This window comes from Lepeophtheirus salmonis, chromosome 7 (genome assembly GCF_016086655.4).
Source record: "Lepeophtheirus salmonis chromosome 7, UVic_Lsal_1.4, whole genome shotgun sequence".
Lineage (NCBI taxonomy): Eukaryota > Metazoa > Arthropoda > Copepoda > Siphonostomatoida > Caligidae > Lepeophtheirus > Lepeophtheirus salmonis.
The window spans coordinates 15237445-15262552 of NC_052137.2; the positions used below are offsets into that span (position 1 = coordinate 15237445).

Genomic DNA, 25108 nt, shown 5'->3' on the forward strand with positions numbered 1-25108 from the left:
TTATGGATGTATTATTCTGTGTTACTTAAGTCGATTTAAGAATTTTAAAAAATTTCTCAGTGTGGCATGTGTCTATGGCCTTTGCTAATATTTTCTTCCTATCTTTGGTAGAAGTTTCAAGGGCCATAATTGACATTGTAACTCATGGATTTACCTCTTTTTTTTAATATTTCTTTATTGGGGGCGTTATATTTTATTTTTGTAGAACTCCCTAGATTTGTATAAAGAAGAGTGTTATTACAATTACCCACATTATTGTAATAATTTGATTTTTTGTGTGTCCACTAAACGCAAGCAGACCCATAACCATAAATTTGTTAAAGAAAATCATATTTATTTAATATAAAAGTATTTTCAAGTACTGTGCAATGAAACTTCCTCTGCAAAGGAAGGTTATATTAAGTCGCCTTTAAATTTCATATACTGAAACATATATGGCTACCCTAAAGTCAAATCTAATCATTTTTTCTTCACGTCATGAACAGAATCCAAATCGTGTAAATATGCAACTGTACGCTCGCAAAGTTATGACTTTAGTAATTTAATTTTTATTATGTTGAAATGTTCGGGTGGCCAGTTCAAAATCCGTTCTTTCCGATAAAAAGATACAGTTGGCAAAGTTTGAGCCAAAATTGAATATTGTTTAGAGGTGGCTCAACTACCTCAAAGTTTTGAAAATTTACCAATTTTTCCTAAAAAGTGACTTCTTCCTGGATTATCATGAAAACGACTTTTGTTGCAACTTTTATGTCTTAAATTTTTTCAAAACAATTTACATTACTCTATAATAATTAATGTTTTTTTGATAAAAAAATATATAATGTGAATTGCAATACAAATTATTCAAAGGGAAAATTAATACATAGGTATATAACCTGTTGTCCCCAATGCTTTAAATGATTTTTCATCCACCATTTTGATTTTGTTGAATTGTTAAAGTCTTAGATTGACAATTAGTTATTTAGATTAAAAATTCCAATTGGTAAATTGTATGTCAGTTTGATCTATGTTCAAAAATGTATTCTCAACTATTATCAATGTTTTTTTTGTGTTTTTTTTTTTTGAGAAATATATATTTTATAACTTTGTCAACATATAACAATTTATATCATAAAAAAATAATTTGTAGTCTATGAAGCGTTATTATACAATGTACGTATTATCAAATACTGTTTTTTTCTGATGAATATGTTTGATGTACTATGACAGCTTATATACGTATATTTTTTTGAGTGTGGGTACATTTTTTGATGATATTCAGGTACTTATAATAAGAATTGAAGATGTTATTCATCAGTTTTTAACTATCCACTGTATTATGTAAAGAGTGCAACTTCTTGTTCACTTTGGCCATATACATATAACTTTAAAAGCATTAGTTATTTTAATGGATTTCTTAAAATCATAGTTAGTTGGCCATAATTTTGGATCTACTTTTAAAAAATCTTCTAGGAGTTTCAGTATCTGAATGATATTGGTTGTGTGGTTTAAAGCAAAGTTTTTTATTTTTGTCTTATGAATAATCTTATCTTTTGAATTTTGGTCTTGTTTTTCCTTATTTTTCATTTCAAATAGTATTTTCTTTTTGGAAGGCAAACTGACTCAACTATTCAATTGAATTAAACTAACAAGTTTTTCAAATAAATACCATAAATGCTTAGAAAGTTTTTGAGATAACATTATTGAAATTAGACTATTGATTTCGCAAAAATTATGCAGTGATTTCATTAAATTAAAATAATTAAACAAAATATCTGAGGCTGTAGGAACGGAGATCTATGCATTCAAATATACTTCCACTATAAAAATACAAATTTTCTGCGTTCTTTTTTAGAACTTAATTTAAACTGATAATTTAATTAACAAATTTATAGATTATAAAACAATCTAGACAAGTGTGGTGTATTGAATAGGATAACATAAATTTAATTCCACGGTTTGTAGTACTATCAAGAAATATTATTGCGAATTCCAAAAATTCTATAAAATCATTTTTTGACACCATTCAAGTTGTTCGATGATAAAACTGGTAACGTCTTGTCGTTGATCTACAGTGTGACATACTATTTCACTATTTACAATTCAAGGCTCATAATCAATTGTCTCTATCGTTTCCACCTTTTTTGAAATCTTTAAAAACGAGGAACTTTGCGAAAAAAGATATCTGCCTCCTTTATTTTTTCAGAAGACTTGATATTTCTTTAATAGTAATATTTGATTATTTAATGATTTTATGAATAGATGCGTGAGACGTGCGTCTATTGGCTTTACATAAAAAAAGTTTTTGAAGTGAAATAAAAATAGTTTGTAAGAAATAGTGTTTCATTCATTTGTGTAAACCACAAGTGATCTCCCTAGTGATAATTTTAAAGTGAAAAGTGACCTATTTGGCTCTGTTAAAAGGAAATTGTCTTCCTAGGAATCCCATTCCCAGGATATTGACCTTTTAGAGCTGACGTCACCCATAAATTTTTAAACTAGCATCGTTGGACTTGATGTAAGACTTACTTAATTCTTTTTTTTTCGTCTCATCTGTCTTCCTTGAATTAAATTATTTTCACTCTACGTTTGCAGATTTTTATTTTTCCTCTTTCCCTTCTTTTTCAAGAAAATATTATACCTATTAGCGTGTTTATTCCTGCTAGTAGATCATGTCTTATGAGAGAGTCCTTTCTAAGAGAGAGGAAACTGTCAAAAACGCACTAAACAAAATTGACCTTAGTGCAAGTTTCCGGTGGGAAACTTTTGTTATAGCCTTAACAGAGTCAGAAAGCCAACGTTTTTTCAACAATGTAAATATGAAGCAGTGACCCATCCACAAAGAAGCTATAAATTATGGTTTCACAGAAGACGAATTCGCTGGTGCAGAAGCCCGATATGGCTTTGGATACGCTTGTTTTTACACCAAGGTCCCTATGAACATTTGTCTAAAGCTAGAAAGACTAAATAAATGTTACAAAACCGACGTAACTGGACCAAAGGGTGAAATTGTGACTATTAATATGAAAATTAAAAGCATTGACAATTTTAAATGAGATATAAGAAAAAATTCAGGATTACTGCAGTGAATACTTTTAAAAGAGTCGACGAAAGCAGACTGAAATAAATTTTTACTGAATTTGTTGACATTGTTGACTCCCACCCAAAATAAAACCCTGGAGACTCAGAAGCGTAGGAATGCTTCAAGAATTACAAAATGAAATGGAGGAACTCAAATTATATTTTTTAGGTGTAGGGGGATCCCTTGAATATCCCCAAATAATGCTTGTAGATTAAAGTCTTGTTAATCTCCGATTTCCTGTAAAGACTACAATGGTAAAGATGTTTTACACTTGGACATCATCGGCTGAATTGCACAAAAAAAAAAGACTGCAAATAAGCGAATACACACAAGTTCTAAAATAAAAAATCCAAATTATTAATGAAAATAAATCGAATAAAACTTCTCAACGTTCAGGTACGTTCGAGTGCAGAAACGCCAACAGAAGAATTTTACATTACAAAAATAGACAAAGAGAAAGAAGTGTTGGTACGAATCAGATATCTTAAGACTGTCAGAAACTGCCTCCTCAACAAATTATAGAGGTATTCTTTCTAAAAAAAAATATTTTTACCTTTAGGTATAGATCTGGATCCAATCCAAAGAGGTCATTGTCAATTTCACAATCATCTCTCGTCAGTTCGTCTTCAAAACTACAAAAGAAGAACAGCTCTGCATGCGAACCAAAAGACGATCCTGACGGCTCTCGTGGGGTGTCTAGTCTTCATGGAAATATCAAATTAGATAGAAATTGATCGTCTAATACAATGAAAAAATAGATATGATAACGTTTTTAACCCTCAATTGTAATTCACTGATAAAACTAGAGAGAAAGTACGCTTTATTGAAACTTCTACGACATCTTGATTACCCTGAAATTGTAACAATGTCCGATACTAAGTGTTGTTTAAAAAACCATTTTTGTGTTCTGGACTTTTATCTAAATTTCAGTGCCTTCGACAAGCAACTTCCAAATCCGAAACGTGGAGTTATACTGCTAATCAACAAGAATTTCAAACCAATTATTCAATTTTGCCCTTGCAAAGAAAATACTTTGCTATATCATTAAATCGTATGATCCCTATGACGCAGCTGAAATCGTCAACAATTATAGCCATACTTTCTTTTCTTCTGAAAAATCTTCCACACCCGTGACCTCAAGAATTGACCGATTTCTATTCAGTGGTATTAAAAAGCTATCAGTCATGTCATGTAAAGTAATCTGTACCAAAATATCCGACCATAACGGACTGTACATTAAAATTAATTTGACACATTTCCCAAATCATAACAATTAAAAAGCTTGGAAACTCAATTCATCACTATCAATATCTAATAGTAGAATCATGGAAAAAATTGAAACCACGAGATACAATGTCAAAACAGGATGCAATGTCTTCTATCAAGTACAAAAGATGCTATCAAAGATTAAAGCTATATGCAGACAGGCAGACTCCCGAGAAGCCAACAATAGGAATAGGAAATTTAATATAATTGAAAATATAAATATAGAGGGCATTTCAGATCATGAAAAGAAATTCAAACTGGATCAAATCTTAAATTCACCATTCCTCTTGATGATAATAATTTCATCGAGAAATATTGAACAATACAAGAAATCATAACTGCTGTGAGAGAAAACACTAAATCTAATAAAACTCCTGTCCTATCTGGGTTTGGTTTTGAATTGTACAAAATATATATACTTTATATTACTCCTATTTTTTACAATTTTATGAAAAGATAATGAGCGTCGGATATTTTCCTGAATATGCATCTGTTGGAAATATCATACTGATTCCTAAAAAAAAAATAAAGATGCAAAATGTATAAAAAATTTGAGGCCTCTTACTATTAAAAACTGCCTTTACATGATTTTTACATATATTATTTCAAATCGGATAAACAACGTCTTGAATAAAACTTTATATGAATCTCTGTATGGCTTCTTGAAACATAAGCTAATGGGCTGCATTCATTTCACTCTACGAACTTGTATAGAAAGTGACCAAGAGCTGACGTTAAAGGCTGTGGATTTTGCCAAGGCCTATTCTTTCCTTAAAATCTTAAGGAAGAAAAATTTATTAACTCAAAGAATGCACAACCCAATAAAATATGGTGGCTTAAGGGTGATACCACGCTACATTTTTGCTAAATTTTGGAAATGCCTCAACTCCTATTGGATCATGAAATTGTGGGACATACAGCACTTTTAAATTCTCGAATTGTACCACTTTAAGTAACAAAAGGATTAAAATACACCAACTGCCCATACTCGAGCATCTCCAAAGTCTTTGGAAAACTTAGAGGATTCTTGGCTAGGCTAAAAGAATTTTGGGATGGGTTTTGGATAGTAATCAAAAAATTTGTAGTATCCTTGGATAGGAAATGCCTCGGAAAAATAGCATTAGCTACAATTATACTGGTGATTTTACATTGGAGATAGCCGCAGATTTAAAAGAGTCAAAGTTTCTTGTTAATCAGATGGATTTTTCCTTCTATAGGTAGTCTTAGGACATGTTTTACAAGTACAGCGACCAATATTTCCTTTTAGAATCAAGATCAGTATTTTCTCCACCCGGTACCTGAGAAAATGTCTAATACAACATACACTTGCGCCTTTCATTGATTATTTAAGCTGTTGCAAAATCCCAAGAACTACACAGCAAAGCATCAAAGCCATTAAAAATAAATATCGAACCTCTCCTGAGAAATGGTTTAAGTACAGAGTACTTTCCGGTTCTCTTGAAACGGACGGGATATACTTCAATACGGGTGAGCAGATTGTTTTTTCTGCAATTTAACAATAGAAACAACCGACCACATACCCTAGGAATGTAGCAAATTAACAAATCATCATTGAAGAGGGATTTGCCCTCAAACTTTCAAAAAATGATTTTTTATCAACAGCAAACGACGGAAAAATCGACGCAATAATTACAACGGCACAGTATATAATATAAAAATTGCGCACTACAAGAGACGATAATTTTGATGGCATTTTACCTATATTAAGATTGTATTTTAGACTTTGAAAGGGATTATTTGTTAATTATTATTTTATTGTGATGATGCTATAGATTGTTTTTGATGATTGAAAGGTAAATTTGTATTGTTGTACATGATTACCAATGGTGATTAAAATGAGCGCGTAGTTTTTTCTTTTTTAAATGATATATTTTATTTGCTAAATTATTAAATTAATGTAATCTGAATTACAAAATTGTTGAATAAAACAGAATGCCCTAGTGGCCAACAAAAAAAAATAGCAATATTTGATGATTCCCATACACTCCTTTTCAATTCAATATGATGCTATAGAAAAAATTACAATGCCATTTGTGATTAATTTAATATATTTCCAGTCAATTTGAAAACAAATACGCCATGAAGATATAATTATAACTTAATTTGAAATCGTGTTGATTTTTCTATAGTATCTGTCGTTGCACTTTGATATTTACTCTACTTATGTTGAATAAATATGATCCTGTTTACATTTACCTTAATTAAAAATATTCGAGTTCTATATATTTTTTCTATCTTTGTTCAAATTAACATCCGTGGTAATTAACTTGAAAGGAAACTACAAAGTATTGGGTTGTATTATTTGTTAATGAATATTCTTCATCTCTTATATTTATTAATTGAAAACGAGGAAAGTTCAATACCGAAGGAATTTATGCGATTAACAAGAATACTTCAAATGTGCTATGAGTTATGATTCTTCATAAAGGGGATTTGGAATTTGGGGCACCTATGTAGGTATGATAAATGGGATTGAATTCACAAACCAAAGGATTTAAGGAACAACACAATTAAAACAAAAAGATTTGTTTTGCTGGAGGAAAATACAAAAACTTTACACTTATCATTTTCAATAATTTTACATTTTCAAATATTTTGCATTGTTATTAAAATTATAAATATTTTTGTTATTAAAATTATAAATATTTTTTATAGGGAAAACATTAATATATCTTAAAGTAATTTTTAAAAAAAGTATATATAAAAAGCTATCGTTAACCATTTCCTCAAAAATCGTGAAAAAGTTTACTTTTTTTGGAAAAATAGGCAATTTTCAAAAGCTTGAGACCATTAAGCTATCTTTAAACATTTTAATCAAACTTTGCCAATTGTATTTTTTTATGAAAAGGAAACGATTTTGACTGGGCAATCCGGACATGTCAAAAAATTAACATAGAATGACACCTAAATCAATTAACTGGGATGTGCATATTTTTTTGACTTTTTGTGTACAAATTTATTTTAGGTATCGGAAAATTGGTTTGTGAAATATAGCATTGCGAGATTGCGAGTGAAGTAACTTTTATAGTAGTAAAAAAAAATGAATAAAATATAATTTTGTGCGTAATGGAAGTATTATTATATATATATATAATTGTGATGTAACATAAGGTGGCAACAACACCATGACTCTTTGCAATAAGTCTCTCTCGCTTCTTGAGTATATCAATATATATGAGATTAATATCCTTATCATCTCGTTTATATATATTTCTGTTAATAAACTAATACAGAACGCATCACAATAACATGGGCCTTATTTCAAAATATATTCACATACATAATAGATTGAAAAAATGAAAAATTAAGAGAGAATACCAAAATAAAATCATAAATAAACATTCTAGCTTAAAATTATTCCACTTAATTATTGCCCGCCATAGCATTTTATATTCCTTTGCAACATAAACCCCCAAAAAACAAGTCTTATAAAAAATTTGTAAGCTTCGAGAGAGTTCAGGCTAATATCAATTTCTAAAATCAAAAATGCACATACAACTGAGTAACATATACAACTTAACAGCAACTAAAAAAACTAGATATAAAGAATTGTTTATAATTACAAATAAATTGAAAGTCGAAGATGTTGAGAGAGACTGCGCATTCTGTACGTCTAGTCTAAAGATTTTTAAATATCTGTTATGAGATTGCCCAAAAATTGTTCAATTAGCTCTCATTCAGATTGTGTTTTTGAGGGAATATTACAAATCAGCAAGGACAATTGGGGATTAGATTGTAATGTAGCCACTTACACAAAGGTTTTACTTTAAAATAAAGTAATTAACCACGAAAGTGTTATCTATTATTACGTAGTAAGAGGTAACTTTACTGACATAACTATTAGTCTGGACAGACTCCCCTTAAGATTCCACGAGGTGGTGGGTAGGTTTGATGTATATGGGACACTTATTGTTAGTGGAAAAGAAAACATATAATCTAAAACCTTATTTACAGGGGGTTTGAGATTAAAATCATCCGGAACCTTTCTCACGAACGATGCTTTCCCTAATAATTTAGACTACCCCTTTCATCTAAAAAAATCCTTGGAGCTATTATCCTTTCATTTGAACAATTATAAAATATTTAAAGTATATTTAATAGATTTTGTGCCTTGTGTTTTGTGTCTTAATAATGTAGGTACAACTCCAACCATCTTTATGAATTATTTCTGTATTTATTTATTCACTATTCCATCCTGTATGTAACAAGGTATTTAAATTATAGTTTTTAATTTGCAATTATGTATTAAAATATAATGTCAATTTACAAAAAAAAAACCGTTCATTTTAATAATAAGAAAAGACGTTTCTCATATAATTCCTTACTTGCCCGGAATCTATTTTTTATGGTCTTTAGTTTATAATAATATCTAAAAGGAATTTCCCTAAAGAATACGCAAGGAAAAGGCGACATGACTTGCTGTTGATGCTTTCATTACCTTCATAATTTCCTCAAATCACCATACATTGCCAGAAGTATCTCAACTTGCTATTAGTTCTTCAAAACATAATAATGTACTGCATGGATTTCAATACTGGAATTCCTAAGCCGAGGAGTAACTAACAAATTTATTGTTATTTTTACCACATCTATTATTTGTGCTATACTCTATTAGTCTACAAATTTTTCAGCAAACCTGTTATACAAACGGTGTTCCAGTGTTAAAGACTCAATAAAGAAGGGAAAACCATATTATAACCTAAATCTATAAGATTCATATCGAAGTAAATAGATGGTATATATATTATATCCATGTGTTTTTAAGGGTATTTATTATAAGCGTCTTCTTTTTCTTTTCTCCAACTGTTTTCTACACATTCTGAAAAAAGGATGAGGGGGAAGGAGAAATAGAGACTCCTTTTCCCTCCATCGAATCATGTAACAAAAAATAGAAAGAATGTACTTTAGTTTTTCTTCAATGTTCTAAAAAGGATGAGAGACGAATAAAAAGTGATTTTTCACTCATAGATAAATAAAAAGTGTACACAGGATCTTTATTTTTAAAATTTACACAAAATCCTAAATCTTTTCGACTAATAAGGTAAGAATTTTTATGTATAAGTATCAACAGTAAGAACATTGATTGAATATTGCTCCTTAGAGAATTGTAAATATTGGATACAATAGAGCCTTATACATTACTTAAATTGCAGTATTTCTTCATTTGATTGCTTAAAAATATTTTTTTTTAAATTATATTGAATACATAATGCAAAAGGGGAATTATATTCGAGAATAATACTGCATGCTTTGAAATTGAGTCTTATAATTGTCTTATAACAATAAAACATATTTTTATGTTCGGTATATATATAGAGTGAGGACTCAAAACGTGCAGTATCATGACTAAATTACGAAAAACTTTAATAACAACCTTGATACTCAAGTAAAAAGATTCGCAGCTTTTGATGATTATGACTGTATCCGTGGCGCTCTGATAACAGCGATATGGAGAAAATCCAAATTTGGATGAAAGGTTCCCTAGGCATTCTTCTGTGCAACACCCAAACTTCAAAGAACAAGGACTGGAGGGCAGGGCTCGACGAGGCCCACATGGAGGAAGGGCAGAAGCTATACATTTTGTTGCTGCAGTAGTTTTGTTTCTTCTTGGCTGTATGGGTGCATTCAACAACATTAACATCCTTAATGTAATACTTAATCTTGTAAACAGTCCGGACAGAGATGTCAACAGTCTCTCCAGCCTCCTAGGCACTGATACCAATCCAAAGGTGATTGAAAACGCGTTGCATTTTTTTTTTGTTGTTGCTCCGATAATTTTACATGTTGAGACATGGTTTTAAAACAAAACATGTTTATAATGGTTTCAGCTCTCGTTTCGTTGCTAATGAAACCTTATTTCAAAACTACAGGGATAAAATAGTAATTAAATCCTAATACAATTTTTGGTTTGCCACTCTTAATTTTTGGATTGTCAAGACAAAATCAACGAAGAATTATTTTTCTTTAAATTGTGTATGTATGGATTATATTTTTATTTTTTTAGGAAATTATAGTCGTTCTATCAACGAACTATTCCGATCGAACCTTTGAATGTGCAGTAAACTGCACTTGAAGTAGCCAAATTACTCCTCAAAATAAGATAATACCAAATTGTTAGATTTTATGGTTGACAGACCATATCAGGGCCAATATAAGTCTCTGAAATCTAGTAACCGTTTGAAAGTAAAGCTAAAACTCTCGGATATCTTAATTCCTTCCACAAATTTGAATAATTAGCTTATAATTGACTAAAATTAGTTTTTTAAATAAGTGTGTAAATATACGTATAACTTAAAAAAAAACTAATTGAAATTTTCATTTTTTCTTGATTTTTGTACAGATCTTTGTCGCACCGCTTATGTAATATATATGTGCATTAACCCTTTTCTGTTATTATAAAAGGTTTTTCTTTTTTAAATTATTAAATTTAGCATGCTCAAACATAAAAATACTTTGTTTACCAAAAACAACAACACATCAATCTATATGAAACTTTTATAGGGTATTTTAAAATAACTTTAAAAATAATCACACTATACAGACTTTCAAAAGAGTTTCGCAACCCATATATAATTCAATGTTTAAACAAACGGGTCTTTAGAAATTCAAGTTGGATTATACTTCAGTGTAAAAGTATTAATTAATTAGTTTGAAAAGTCTCCATTATGGCATTACATTTTGTGTTGAATTTGAAATACTCTTAAATATACTGTTTTGAGTACCATAACAATATAACTTAATATTTTTCTAAAATACTTCTACAATTCACATATATTTTTCATCTTTGTTTCAAATATACAGGATCAATTAGATAAATATAAACTATTTTTAACACGTATTTCAACATGACTTGTTAAAGTGCATAGAAAAAAATAAAAGTTATACTTTAAAATTTATAAAATTATTTAATTTGGTCACTTTATCATTTACACAATATGAGATTAAAATAATTGCAGACATTTAACACATCTGAAAAAAAAAAATATGACAACCTACTGACATTTCTACTCATCCCAATTTAACCTAGGGTCATGATGAAGGCTAAAATCTTTTTTTTTAATATGTGAGAGCCATTATCATGAATAAAAATAATAGTATAATGGAAGAGGATCAGGTTTTTGGTAGTTAGTTACTACCTATGTATATATATAGTTTTTATTTATTTTCTACAGCTGTTCTATTTTTATTTTTATTTCTCATTCTTTGTGTGAAAACATATATACACATATAAACTATAAATTTTAAACACGAATGTGTTCTCTCATGAGTGACGGAGAGTAATTCTGTGGAGATACCAGTTAAAGTCCTTATTGGACTCCAAGCAGAAATGAGGATCCACATCGGAGTAACTCCTGCCTAAATAATTGAAATACACAAAATGGGGTATTTGTTTATTTCTAATTTATTGAAACGTCATGTTAGTTCAGCTGCTCTCCTCTTTTTAACATTTTTAGCATTTTTTAAATTGTCAGAATGACAACTTTGATTTTCGGTTTCTTTTTTTAATGTACTAATATATTTTCTTCTATGGCTATCATCTCCAACATCAGCTACCCAAATTTAATGTTTCAAATCTGTAAACTCGAGTTTATCTCATCGTTAAAGAGAATTGGGGGGAAAAAATAAATTTTTTTTCAGATCGAAACACATTAAAAATTTGCTTTATTACTTTGAAACTTAATTGAATACTCAATTGTTGGTCAATACACACCTTGGTTTGAAGACTATTTTAACATCCTTGTTTTCCCTTCCATAGATTTTATGCATAACAAAACTATGCGATATGAGAGTAACTTTCGTGAGCTAATTTAACAGTTACATTTTTTTTTTCTTCATTTTAACACTGATTGTTTATTTGATATGCAATAACAAATATATTTTTCTAAAACAAAAATTAACACTTCCAAAAAATAAAGTCTGGCTAGTTGCTCGAGACTAAGTTTTTTAATAAAATTTAAAAATTTCCAGATTTATCATATTGCCCTCCACACATTTTGATAGTAATAGTTTGACTGAATAGGATTTGATCGATTGACACCCTTAAAGTTGAAATACTTATATAAATATACATCTATAATTTCTTTATATTACCTTTATTTTATAATGTAAATTATCATTTTTTCTCTACTAACCACACTGTTAATATTGTTAAAAATGAATTTTTTAAATCACAATTTTGATGAAGGTATTCTGAGAATTATATAAATATATTTAAGATAATTATATTGAGTGATTATTTAACAAGGAAACAAAACATGTATTTATCTCTTATAAAATCTTCAAAGTTGTGAAAAAACAATCAATGTTGCATCCTTCTGAAAATAATTAATCGATGCTTATATATTGAAATACTATACAATCTTAAATGTTTCCATTGGAAATTATCCCTACACGGGTACATCATATGACAAAGATAATAATATACTATAAAAGAGTTTCTTCATTTCTTAATAAATACTTAATATATGTTATTTGGTTTATTAAACCATTGATACTTTTTTTGAAAAATTCCATGGACCGGTCGCAAACACTGATAGTCCTACGGACCGATAGAACACGTCCTAAGACTGGACTGAATAAATAAGGACTGATACAACAATAGTAACTCATGTATTTGGATTATTAAAAAAGACCAAAGTTCACAGTGATCATTTAGAAAAAAAATCCCTGATTGTTTTCATTGAGCTTTGGTCCCACTTGAACTAATGGCATGCTACTTATTCACTCTTTAGAACATCTTCATTCTTTGATTTAAGTTTAAAATGTAGTCCATTCTCTAGAAAATGTTGGTTATACCTACCAAAGCAACCTTGATAAGTTGAATATCAAGTATGAATGGCCCAACTTGTCCGAGAAAATCATCCTTATCATCTGCAGTGCTTTCCTTAAAATGTGGAATGATACCGATACGGTCAAAGACATTCCTGTAGTACTTTATTCATTTCTAACTTACTTTGATTTCCTCATTTCTGTAAATGCCCACCACGTCAATACCTTTATTGTCTCAAACAACCTGTCAACATAAAAAAATCCCAAAATAAGTTGATAAACAAGACAATTATTCATATATATATGAAATTATTATGTAATAACTGCTTGGAATTGTTCACAACATAAAAGGAGCTAATAATACAGCGTGCAACTCTATTTAACAACCACCACGATCTTTTAAGTAGACTTTTGCTAAACTGATTTTGTCCAATTTAAAAAAAAAAAATGCCACTATACTTAATCCAAATTTTTTAATTATTATTTAATATAATCTGCTTTGGAGTCAATAACGGTCTTGACTCGACCCAAGAAACAGTAGCAGTTTGTAATGGCAGATTCTTGAATTCCTCCCGGCTCCTGTACATCATCTTGGATTTTTTGTTACAGACCTAACTATTGATGTGTCGCTCAAGGTTAATGATCTTATGAGCTTGGAGATAAACACTCTATACAACAAAGTAAAGAAACAATTATGATAAGTAAGTCAAGGATTTTTTGCTGTTTGACATAGAGTAGAGACTTATTACCTTTACATTTTTTTCTCACTCTCCAGAAAATGGGTTTGTCATGGTTGAAAAAGTTTGCAATCTCAACATTGTCTAGTCTGGCGTGGATCTAAACAAGGACACTCTGCCTTTTCCACAACTTTGCAATAAATAGTTTGTTCCCATTTTTTTATCTGACGCCAAACACTTCATCTAAGGTACTAAAAAAAGGTATTAACTTCGCATGCTTAGCTGTTGCAAGTATTTAAACTTCGTTGTTAAACAACGGCCACACACTTTATTTCCAAGAATCAACGTTCAGAACAGTAATGAAAAGAAAATAAGCAGAAACATTCAACATTGAAAACAAAATACACTGATTATTTTAATGTAAGCGAGGGATCAACGTGGTAAACATCAAATAATGAACCCTTAATTTCATCTCCAAATCTGATTAATGACTTAATAATAAAGTATTGACTATTCTAATTTTTTTATAAGCAGATTGATCACAACAAATTCATTATATTCAGTAATTGAGATTGTTCAGGTATAAATAATCCGTCTATGTTTTATCGATAAAAGTTCTGTAAATAGATAATTAAATATATAAAGATTATAACATGAAGATCCTTCTACCAAGTTAGACACATGGATGACAGTCTGAGCCCTGCATTGAGATTATAAAGATGTAGTTTCAACTTTATGTACCTGCAAGAGGAAACTTTATAAATTGTTAATAGAATTTTCCCTCGAGCAATATTCCTTGTAAAACTAAATATATTCAACTTTCAATAAAAATAATTATTTTCATTCTACTGAAACAAATTTGGAAACGATATATTATTCTTAATCAGACAATTTAACAGATTAAATAAGAATTAATCTCTATCGTCTTCCAGTTAGTAAAATTATTATCTCCTTATAATTTTTTCTACTGAGAACAAAAAAAAATGAAATTGACAAAGTCTGAAGTCTTTGAATCATTTCTGGCTTACTGCAGGCCCCTTTTTTTTAAATAGGATTTTGGTATCAAAATTGGGCATTTTTAGACAACCTTTTACCGTCTCAAATATGTTGTTAAGAGTACAAAATTGTTACTTTTATATCTTTACCTCCGCCAACGAAATTGAACGGAGGTTATATTTTTACCTCTGTTTGTTAATCACTACGATTAAAACAAGAGTTACTGATCGATTTTCATCAAACTTGTTATAAAAATTATATATGGTCGCAGTAAAAAGCCATTAAATTTTGGAAGGTCAAGGTAAAACAAAACGTAAAAATGTCAACAACAGCCTTGACAATTCCTTATTGTAGTTTAATGTTTGATTTACCAAAAAAAAGCATTGTGCACCTTTTTTTAAATAACTTAAAAAATTTAATATATCCTCAATGATTTGGAGTTTTCTCGAAAATCTTATACCTCTAAAAATATTTAAAAAATGAGTGCAATATTTTTAGTCATATCTTATTTATTCACATTTTTTATTATTTTATAATGAATACTCATTGAATAAACACTGAATGATTAAAAATTGTTATTTTGCTAAAATTCACTATTTCTCTTACATATAGAGATGTTAAAATGATGATGAATAATTCCTCCCGGATTCTTGATATCAGCTCAAATTTTGTATTGGAGAAGGATCTATTTTTCCCAATTTTGGAATGTGTCACTCCAAGCACTATTTACCCAAGACAAAATGAACAACTCGTCTTAACTGTTTTGATAAAATAAGAATTTTAAGAAGTCCGAAAAAACAAAATAAGAACAATTTAGAACTTTTTTGAACATTGATTAATTTCTCATCATTTTATTGCGATAATCAATTTAAGATTCTTTAAATTCCCCTTCTATTTAAAAATCAAAAAGTATTTTTTGTCTTTAGGGATTTTTTACTAAATTAATCATCCGATTTAAAAAAACACACATAAAAAAAAATATGCAAGATTCTCGCCTCCCAGATTCTTGATATCAGCTCAAATTTTGTGTTGGAGAAGGATCTATTGGTGTGTCACTCCATTTCCCAAGGTCCAGTCTCTTATGCAGTTCCTATTTTCATCATCACGAAACTTAGAATTTCCCGAAAAGGGCCAGTTCATTTTTAAGAAGTTTAATTTCTCAAAATTGTATCGTGGGGGAGGATTATAACAAGGACAATCTGCCTTTTCGACAATTGTGGGATATATACCTAGCTGATCAATGCAATTTTTTAACAGACACCTTAAAAGTATAATTAGCAGCCAAAAAATTAAACAAAGTATTATCTGAGAATGCACAGCTGTTGTAGGCGCTCACAATTTTTGTTAACCAATGGATGTAAGCTTTAGATAGCCAAATATATAAAAGGAATACTCAAAAGTAATCATATTTGGGTTTAATAACGTGTTTAATCGATACTCTTTGTCCAAAAACTACCCAAAGTCATCACAAATAGAATTTTTTTAAATCTCTAAGGCCGATGAAGCAGAGTATAGGACATGTAAAGAATCCTAAAAAAAAGATTAATGAGCTTCTCACATCTTAAAACATAGAAGATTAATGCGGAAGCATATCAAATTCAAAAAAAATATAATTTTGAATAAAGAATATATTTACATATAAAGAATAATTAAACAAATGACTTTATTTTATTTTGTTATATTTGTAAAATAAATCGAACTCTTGAGAATAAACCATCCAAACAAAGTACAAGGAGGGGGATCAAATTGTCGCCTACTTTAAACCTCGATAACTTGAAGACGACATTATCAAATAAAAAACCGGTTACCAAATAGGAAAGCTATTCTCGTCAGCTGACGATACGTAGTTCAGTTAGCATCATGCCGTCATCATATGAGGAGATAAAGAGCTTTAAGTGGAACGAGGAGCTTTCGAGGTCCGCCGTAGTCATGGCATTGGTTAATAATGGAGGTGAAATCTCCAATTCAACGATTGCTTCAACCTTAGGAGTGAATTTAAGGACTGTTCAGCGTATCTGTAAGAAGCTAGAGGACACCTGGGATGAAGATTCCACCATAAAGAGGGCACCCAAGGAGGAAGGCGCCGACAGGAAGGTCAGGGACACCGACTTTGTCGACAAGGTGAAGAAGATGGTTGAAGATGACCCTACCAGGTCCATGAACGCCATGGCGAGGGATCTGGGCCGGAGACAGGTCCTGGTTGTGGCAACAGGACTCAGCACCCTGCCCTGTGTCCAAAATCTCCATGCAGTGGTTAACTGAGAACTGTTACGACGTCGTAACCAGGAATTTGTGGCCTCCTAACTTTCCCGACCTTAATCCTTTGGACTATTTTGTCTGGGACTATGTCGAGAGACATACCAACAGACATCCCCATAGCACCAAGGGCAGCCTGATGGACTCCATCAAGGAGTTATTTGGCAACATGGACAATGAGATGGTCAGAAGAGCCTGCGACCGGTTCAGAGGCCGTTATTGATGCCAACGGTGATTTTATCGAATGAATGGCTACTCTATACCTATATGCTCGTCACAGTTTTGATTTTCAATAAAAAAGTTTAAAAATGTATATTTTGTGTTGTTTTTTGTAGAAAAATATTTTGGCGACAATTTGATCCCCGCTCCCTGTAGGTATCTCAATTTTTTTAATAAATAAAATAAATGTACAATATACTACATATAAAATAATCATTATTTTATTTAATAGTCTAGAATAGAGTAACAAGTAACAAATTCATTAAATTATGAGTTATATTCACAAAAAGATTATAATACTTGTTTCATAATATAATTTTTAGTGTTTAAAAAATATAAATACAACAGATAAAATCAGTACTAGAATATGTAAATTTAATAATAATGAACGTAAAAATTAAAATATATTTTATAGTTTTTATTATTTATGTACATTGTTTATGTCTGTCTGTGTGTTTGTTTCTTTTTTGGGTACTTACACTGTTGGACCTAAGAGGCTGAAAATTTGCATGGGAGCCTCTTTTTATCCTGGTCAGGCTCAAACCAGGGCGGATTTTTTTTTTTTTTTTTTGGGGTAATACATAGAGGGTTTTTCCATACCCAAAACCCAATTCTTTTTTTAACCTCAAGGAGACTAGATTAGGGGTTGAATTAAAAATCAAAAAAGCGACTGGCGTCTTAAAAAACAACAATACGAATAAAAAAGGTATCTAAATTTATTGAAAATCAAAACAGTTATAAGTAAAAAAAAGGAATAGGTTAAAATTGCTTTTTCGTAGTTTTTTAGTTAAAAAAATGGATTTCAAATGTAATAATAAAGTTGTAGATAAAATAAACTTTGTTTACAAATTAGTTTGCATACCAAAATGAAAATAAAGATTAATGTTTTATTGATATATCTATCATTTTCTGGATAATATTTTTTTTCTTTCTTTTTCTTTTTCATCAAACGTCAATTTTTAAATTAAATACCACAAAGGGACGTTTTTTGGACATCAAATTTTAGACTTTTATATCAAATATAATATTTCCAATATCCGTAATATTTTATGGAATAATTGTTGGAAAAATGAAATAGTTATCGCAGAGTTTTTGGTTTTTTTTAGATTATAATTCTTAATTTTTTGTTTTTTTTTGTTTTTCTAAGTACGAAAAAAGTCTTGATAGCTTTGTTTTTTTCTTTAAAATGCCAATGAATGATTTCTACTACTATTAGGGTCGTTCAAGATATTTAGAACCAAATACTTGATTTAATTACGGATATGCAAACATTTGGATATCAATCCCAAACCAAAATTTGACGGATACTTGTCTCGAATTTTAAAAGCATTTTACCGTTCAAACCTAAACAAAAACAAAATAAAATCAGTATTAAGGGTAAGTTTTTACAGATTACTGATGCCTGAAAAATAAATAACCCAATGTTATTAATATTACTGCATCATTTTTTTAAAATTATAATTATTGTTACAATAGAATTGAACACGTCATTACCTTTATTTTATCTTGTAACCTATTAACCTAAAAGGAATAGGTCAAAAATTTATAAACTTATTATTTGAATAATATTTGATAACTGTTCACAGTTTTAGAAGATCTTCTTCGTATCCAAACAATCAATATTAGGAACACTGTCAAAAAAAGAAAATTATACAGCAGACAACCAAATAACATGTATGTTTTGTGTTTGTAACACAAAAAGTATGCATTTTATTTTGGTGTCAGCTGTGGATGTATTTGCTTCTTCTCTCTTAATTAGTGTTCTGAACGCTAATTGGTTGAATTATTATTCGCCTCTTTTAAATTGTGTAAAAATTATCAAGAATCATTAAACAATAGTTCCATAGTCGGAAGAATTGGCTCACTACTAACTGATTTTTAACCAATTTTTCTGATTATTTTCAGAGGGATAAATTGCGTGTTTCAATCAATATAACAGCTTCTGGCATAACGCCATGTGTAATAATCATGCAAATCAACTGTTTATATAGATGTCACTTCAATTATTAATGTAGATAAATAGAGATGCTACGTTTGATATAGATTTAAAAAATTATAACTAGGATTAAGTAGTAAGGAATATGTACTATAAGCTTTTTAAGATCTGGAAAATCCCTTTGATTTTTTTATAACGTTTAAAAATTCAGTTGTATTATCACTTCCGAGAATACAACTTTACTTATACTTTACGTACGTACTTTGGATCTGAACCCGAGACCCTTCCTATCTCAAGTCCGTTTGTCCCTACTTCTTCTTTTCTTAACCACACATGTTTTTCAAGTTATTTACCAGATTAAATAATGTTTGTAAACATGGACGTAAATTTATATGATTCGATAAACCAACAAACATATTTTTTTAGACCACAATAAGTGTATCCCTTGTATCATAAAAGATTCCCTCTTCAAAGTCGGTGTTGGACTTATTTTTGAACAAAGAGGATGTTGCAATTCTGTAATGAAAACCTTTTCCCTTGGAGTCTGTAAAATTGTTTTTCAGAATAATTATTTGGTAATGGAGATGATATTGTTGTTCAGGTTTAATCTTCTTATTCTTTTCTTAACTATAAGTAAAGGATTCTCATGATTGGAGCAATTAATCATCGCCGTTTTGATTTAATAATTCGAAATTATTTCTAGTGTTTATAAAGTGGGGCACCTATAACGAGAAGTAAATAACAACCTCCTTGTCCTAATTGATAAAACTAAATAATCTAACCATCGATTCCTCCCGCTGTAGTAGCTGCCCTGTGGAGGTCAGACCTGTACTTTTATAAAATGCATTTCTACTATTTAATCTTCTGTTTTCAAAGTTAAGCAGTGTAAAACATTTATATAGTCTTTAAATATGTCTTACTTCTTTAAGATGTCCGAAGCAGTAGTTCTTCATTTTTTTAATAACATCTCTAAGTACAACCATTATGAACAAACTAAGACCCCGTCCACACAAAAACGTTTTCTCAGGAAAATAGAAAATATTTATCCGTTGTGTGATTGCTTCTATATGAGATCGGCGTTCCGTATATAGTATAATGATATAATTTAAAATAATATTATAGAGTATAAGAATTTGACATCACTGTTTGAGCATAAAATAAATTTCAACTTTTATATGCAAATAGATAATAGTTAAATTTTTTGGGTATCTTAACTCTTCCCACAAATTTGAATACAAAGTCTGTTATTGATTCAAAATGTCTACGCAATATTGACCACTATTTATATGGCTTATATTTAGAGATGGGAGTAATTTTTACACGCCAAATTCCTTATTTTAGTAATTAAGTAAATTTTGTCTGTTTGTCTCTGGATGTTTGATTTTTGAGTGTGTCCTTAATATTTTAGAACTGCAAGATTACTTGAACTACGAAATAACAATGTTTTAATAAAAGTATGTGGCTGAAGCTCAGCTCGTCATATTAAAAAAGAAAATACGAGAACATCTATTTAGTATTAAAGGAAAGTTTGTCGGTTTTCTTGTCGACAACTAATAACCTCGAGTAATGAATGTACGTCTGCTAGTCTATAATAAGTAATAATGAGATTGATATTATCTTACAGCTCGGATTTAGTAGATTTCTTCCTCTCTTATATATGCAAAAAAATTTAATCCGAGTAAAATAAATACAGTATCCTTATGAAAATGTTGGCCTGAATATGCATTCCTACATTAACAGACGATTGACCTATTTTTACTTTTTATAGTTGAAATAAAAATCTAAAATTAATGTACTAAGAAAAAATTGGTATTAGTCTACCTATTACTAGTTTTTTTCAATAAGCCGAATATCAACCAATTAATAGATAAAGATTTATACCAATGTTCCATAATATGAGTATACAAAAAGTATCCATAAGAAAATAATTATAATTGTAAAAAATTTGACCGTCCACTATGTCAAAAAAGAAACTGAAAATTAACGTAATAATCCTGACAGTATAAAAAATGTTTAGGAGATGAACAAGATTAAAAAAAATTTATTTTTAAATAGTCTATAAATTTGTGAAATCCCTATCTAAAATGCTTTGGAATTTAGAGTATATAATAATGAATGAAAAAATATATTTTCACACCATTTGATAAAGACATACATTTTTATTCATATTAGTTGTCTATTGCTTTTTAAAAGCATTAAATAGTTATTAATAAACTTTGATAAAATAGCAACTGCACCTAGATAAAAATTTTAATTTATAAATAGAGTTCCGTAAAATATGACGTCAACGTTGATGATATATTTTATGTAGTTGTCATAATTTGCCTTTCATTCTGGGGGAGCAAACGTCTAAAATTTAATTAATCAAAAGTGCGTTTGAATAAAATTAATTTAAATTTCGATATATTAAAGCATAAATAAATAGATACATAGCAAAACAGACTTGACTTATTTAACTTACGTACAAGTCGAGAAAGTGGCACATGAACGTGATCAACGAATTTCCATTTGTGCATTTTAAGCAATTTGGTGTCTCCAGTACCACTGTCTACGCTTTCAGCAAGTCTGAAAATTTGGAGAGGAAGAAGGGGTCTGTTAAAAAGGCCAAACAGGATCCAGAGGAATTATAGAAAACAACCCAGGTAAATCACCTCAAGTCCCCATCAAGTGCCCATGAAAGGGGTTTCACAAATCCAGAGACCTATAAAAGAGTTGGTGAAAAGAGCATTATGAGGGTGGAAAGACACCTTTTGAGACCAGTAATGAAAGAAACCTATCTCCTACGTTACAAGACTCTTTTGAATGTGTATTTTGAACTCTTTTTCGTCATTTTTTGGCCCCGTACAGACCTAAAACTAGTAACATTCTGGACTGCACCTTTAAAGTACGTTTCAAAGGGAAAGCCAGCCAGTCCGTTATCAAAACACCAATACCTTCAAAGTTACTGTCAGGCAGCACTGGGACAGCATGACAGAGAACTACATACACAGTGCGTGCCAGACCTTCTACTGCCCCAAAGACAGCATCATTGCCTCTAAGGGCAACCACATTAATAGTTAAGATAGCTCTGACACGCATTTATAATATTAATTTTGTTGCAATTTTATTGTTAATTAACCAACTATATCGTGTTGTAGTTTGAAATTCTGAGTGGTCCGATTTTAAGGGACCACGCGGTATAAATGAAATGGGATTTGTGTATATTTCCTTCCTCTCACGTCTACTTGGACGGTATCTACTAAAATATTATAAGAGCTGTTCTTCTCCCAAATGCTCTTTAATTTGTAAGTACTACCATGTTATTTTTGCTTTATTTTTGGTCATATATTATAGAACTCTAAATGTATATTTAAAAGACTCTAAGGAAATAGGGGATATGCCCGTTAAAATAATCATGAATCAAAAAATATATCATATTAATCAGTTCATTTTTGTTTTTCTATATTACGATACGGCAGGTCATATTATACACAATTTTATAGATTATAATAATTCCACTCTAACTTCTTTCCAGTGAAATTAATGATCCAAGGCAAAACTTACTTTTTTTCGAAAAAAATTTGAACTAAAAGAGACTAAATAATATATAATCTATCATGACTTCTCAAATATTCTAGAAAAATCCAGGATAAACTGGATTTTTTTTCTTTTTTTTGAAGAAATATTTAAAAAAGCTTGTGAATAAGTTACATCACTTGATTGAAAAGACTTGGATCATTCTTTGTGTTGTGTGGGTTTTCCTTATAGGATCGTCACAACACTAATTATAAAAACAAAATAACTACAATAATAACACCAGGAAAGAGAAAAGACGCCATATTTTACAGTGTTTCTCTTATGAATGCGAAAATTCAAGCCAAGCGGCTCAACATTATTATTTAATGAACATAGTAAAGGTTTCATTTACAGGAGGTGCATTTTTATAAGTCTAGTTCAGAAGGAAGATGGATTTGATTAAATTTTTTCAAAAGCAGAATTTGTTAAAGTTTTTAATCTTCTATGATAATTAATTCTATTAAAAAAGGGAAATATAACAGTCTTTATATTAATAATTAAACAACAAAGTTATTTATTAATATATATATCCTCTTATTGATTTTCCCCCATACTGCAGCTAAATTATATATTTTAGAACCATCTATTCAATTTTAAACGAAACCTTAATTATTTATACTGTAAATGAACTATTTTTAATGAAGGAACAACTAAAACTTAGATAGGTCGGAGGTGATTCACAAGAATCATTTCACCTCAATGGATGAAAAATACCTGCAATATAGACTGTCCACATCGTCCATTTTCGCAAATAAATCGTCTTCTGATTCTTTTTTATGCTCCTTCTGTAAGGAAGTTGTAGAAAACTTATAGCACCTATTATTCTTGTGTTCCTTCGTCACCGCTCCAATTTATGCGGTGAATGTGATCATTGCAGAAAACTACGGAGATTTATTCTCTAAAAGAGATGGCTTGGTCTCAAAGGTAGGAAACTATCTCAACAGATAGAGATATAGAAAAGTATTTCAAAGTTCCAGACACTAATATATTCGGCAAGATGCCACAAAGTATCCCTTTCCACTAGTTACCCCCTTATAAATAATGAAATTATGGTAATGGGAAAATTCTTAAAAACCTAAAACGTTTGTCTTTTTATTGATGATTTTACCTACAATTTTTATTTCACAATATTTTAGTTTTATTTTATAACGTTTCTATTTACATGTTATGACTCAGCTTTGTTTTAAGTTCAGTTATTTTTTATATTACTGATTGTATTTTATGCTTTAAGTTTTATGAACTTCAAATAATGGGGGAATGAAAGCCGGAGGCTTCATTACTTTTCAAACAAACCCCTTCAAAATAAGGAAATTTATCAACCTTGAAATTGCATTTTCTCAGTTTTGAATGGTGGCATATTATATTTATGCAAATATTTGAGATCAAAATAACGATATAAAATGAATAAAACAAATTAGAAAGACTACTGATTGTATTTCTCAATCAAAAGTTGGCTCCAACCAGTAAAAATACTGAATAAATTTAAGTTGATTTAAAAAAAAAAAAGGTGTTGTAAAATAAAACAAATTACTTTTCCAATAGATTGCTTTAGTAACGTGTATCTCGTCTTTTATAAATGTGACACCAGTTGATGTTAGATGGCGATCGAAAGATAAGATTTCACACAAAAAACTCCTTAATATTTTTTTATTGTTTGACTCAGTTTCGTTTTTGTGCACTTCAAAGATGGACACACACAATGAGAAAAAACGACAAAATTTACTGTTTTTCTTCGAACAATGCAAGAACGTAAGCCAGACGGCTGAAAATGTGAATAATGTTTATGGTCTTGATGTTAATATAGCCAATTATGTGCAATTTTGGATTCATCTATTCTGTTTCAGTAATTTTTATGTGAATGATGCAACACGTTCTGAAAGGCCAATTATCAAGAATGTGGATAAATTTATAAAAATTGTCAAGTCCAACCGTTATATAAACAGTGTTTTGCTTGATAAGGAAATATATATCTATTAAAAACAATGACTTCCTTTTAACTAACCCTTATAAAATTGATAAGATAATTAAAATCTATTAGAGCCTTGTAGTCAACTTGACAAGTTCTAAAAAATATTAAATATAGAATTTTATAAACTTTTTTTTTAAAAAGTATAAAAGTTTTATTGTCTTTTGTTTTTATTAATTATAACTAAAATAATATTTTATAACATAGAACCATAATATTCTGAAAATTTATCTTATATAATTACATAAGTGAAAATGTGCCCATTTTTAGCATGTTAGGATGCAATTGTATAATTTTGTATCTCACAAATTGTAATACAAAGCTTATAATTTACTCGAATAGGTTTAGTAATTATTGGGTCGTATGTATGGTTATACGAAATCCTT

The 25108-nt window shown here is 29.7% G+C and overlaps 1 protein-coding gene across 1 annotated transcript in view; it reads left to right on the forward strand.

The window, feature by feature from the left end:
- The first annotated feature begins 9254 nt into the window (after nt 1–9254).
- Nucleotides 9255–25108, forward strand: part of LOC121121667 (solute carrier family 35 member F2-like) — a 221402-nt gene continuing 205548 nt past the window's right edge. Inside the window, exon 1 of the mRNA XM_040716632.2 lies at nt 9255–9389. The gene's annotated coding sequence lies outside the window, so the exon portion shown is untranslated. The remainder of the gene's footprint in view (nt 9390–25108) is intronic.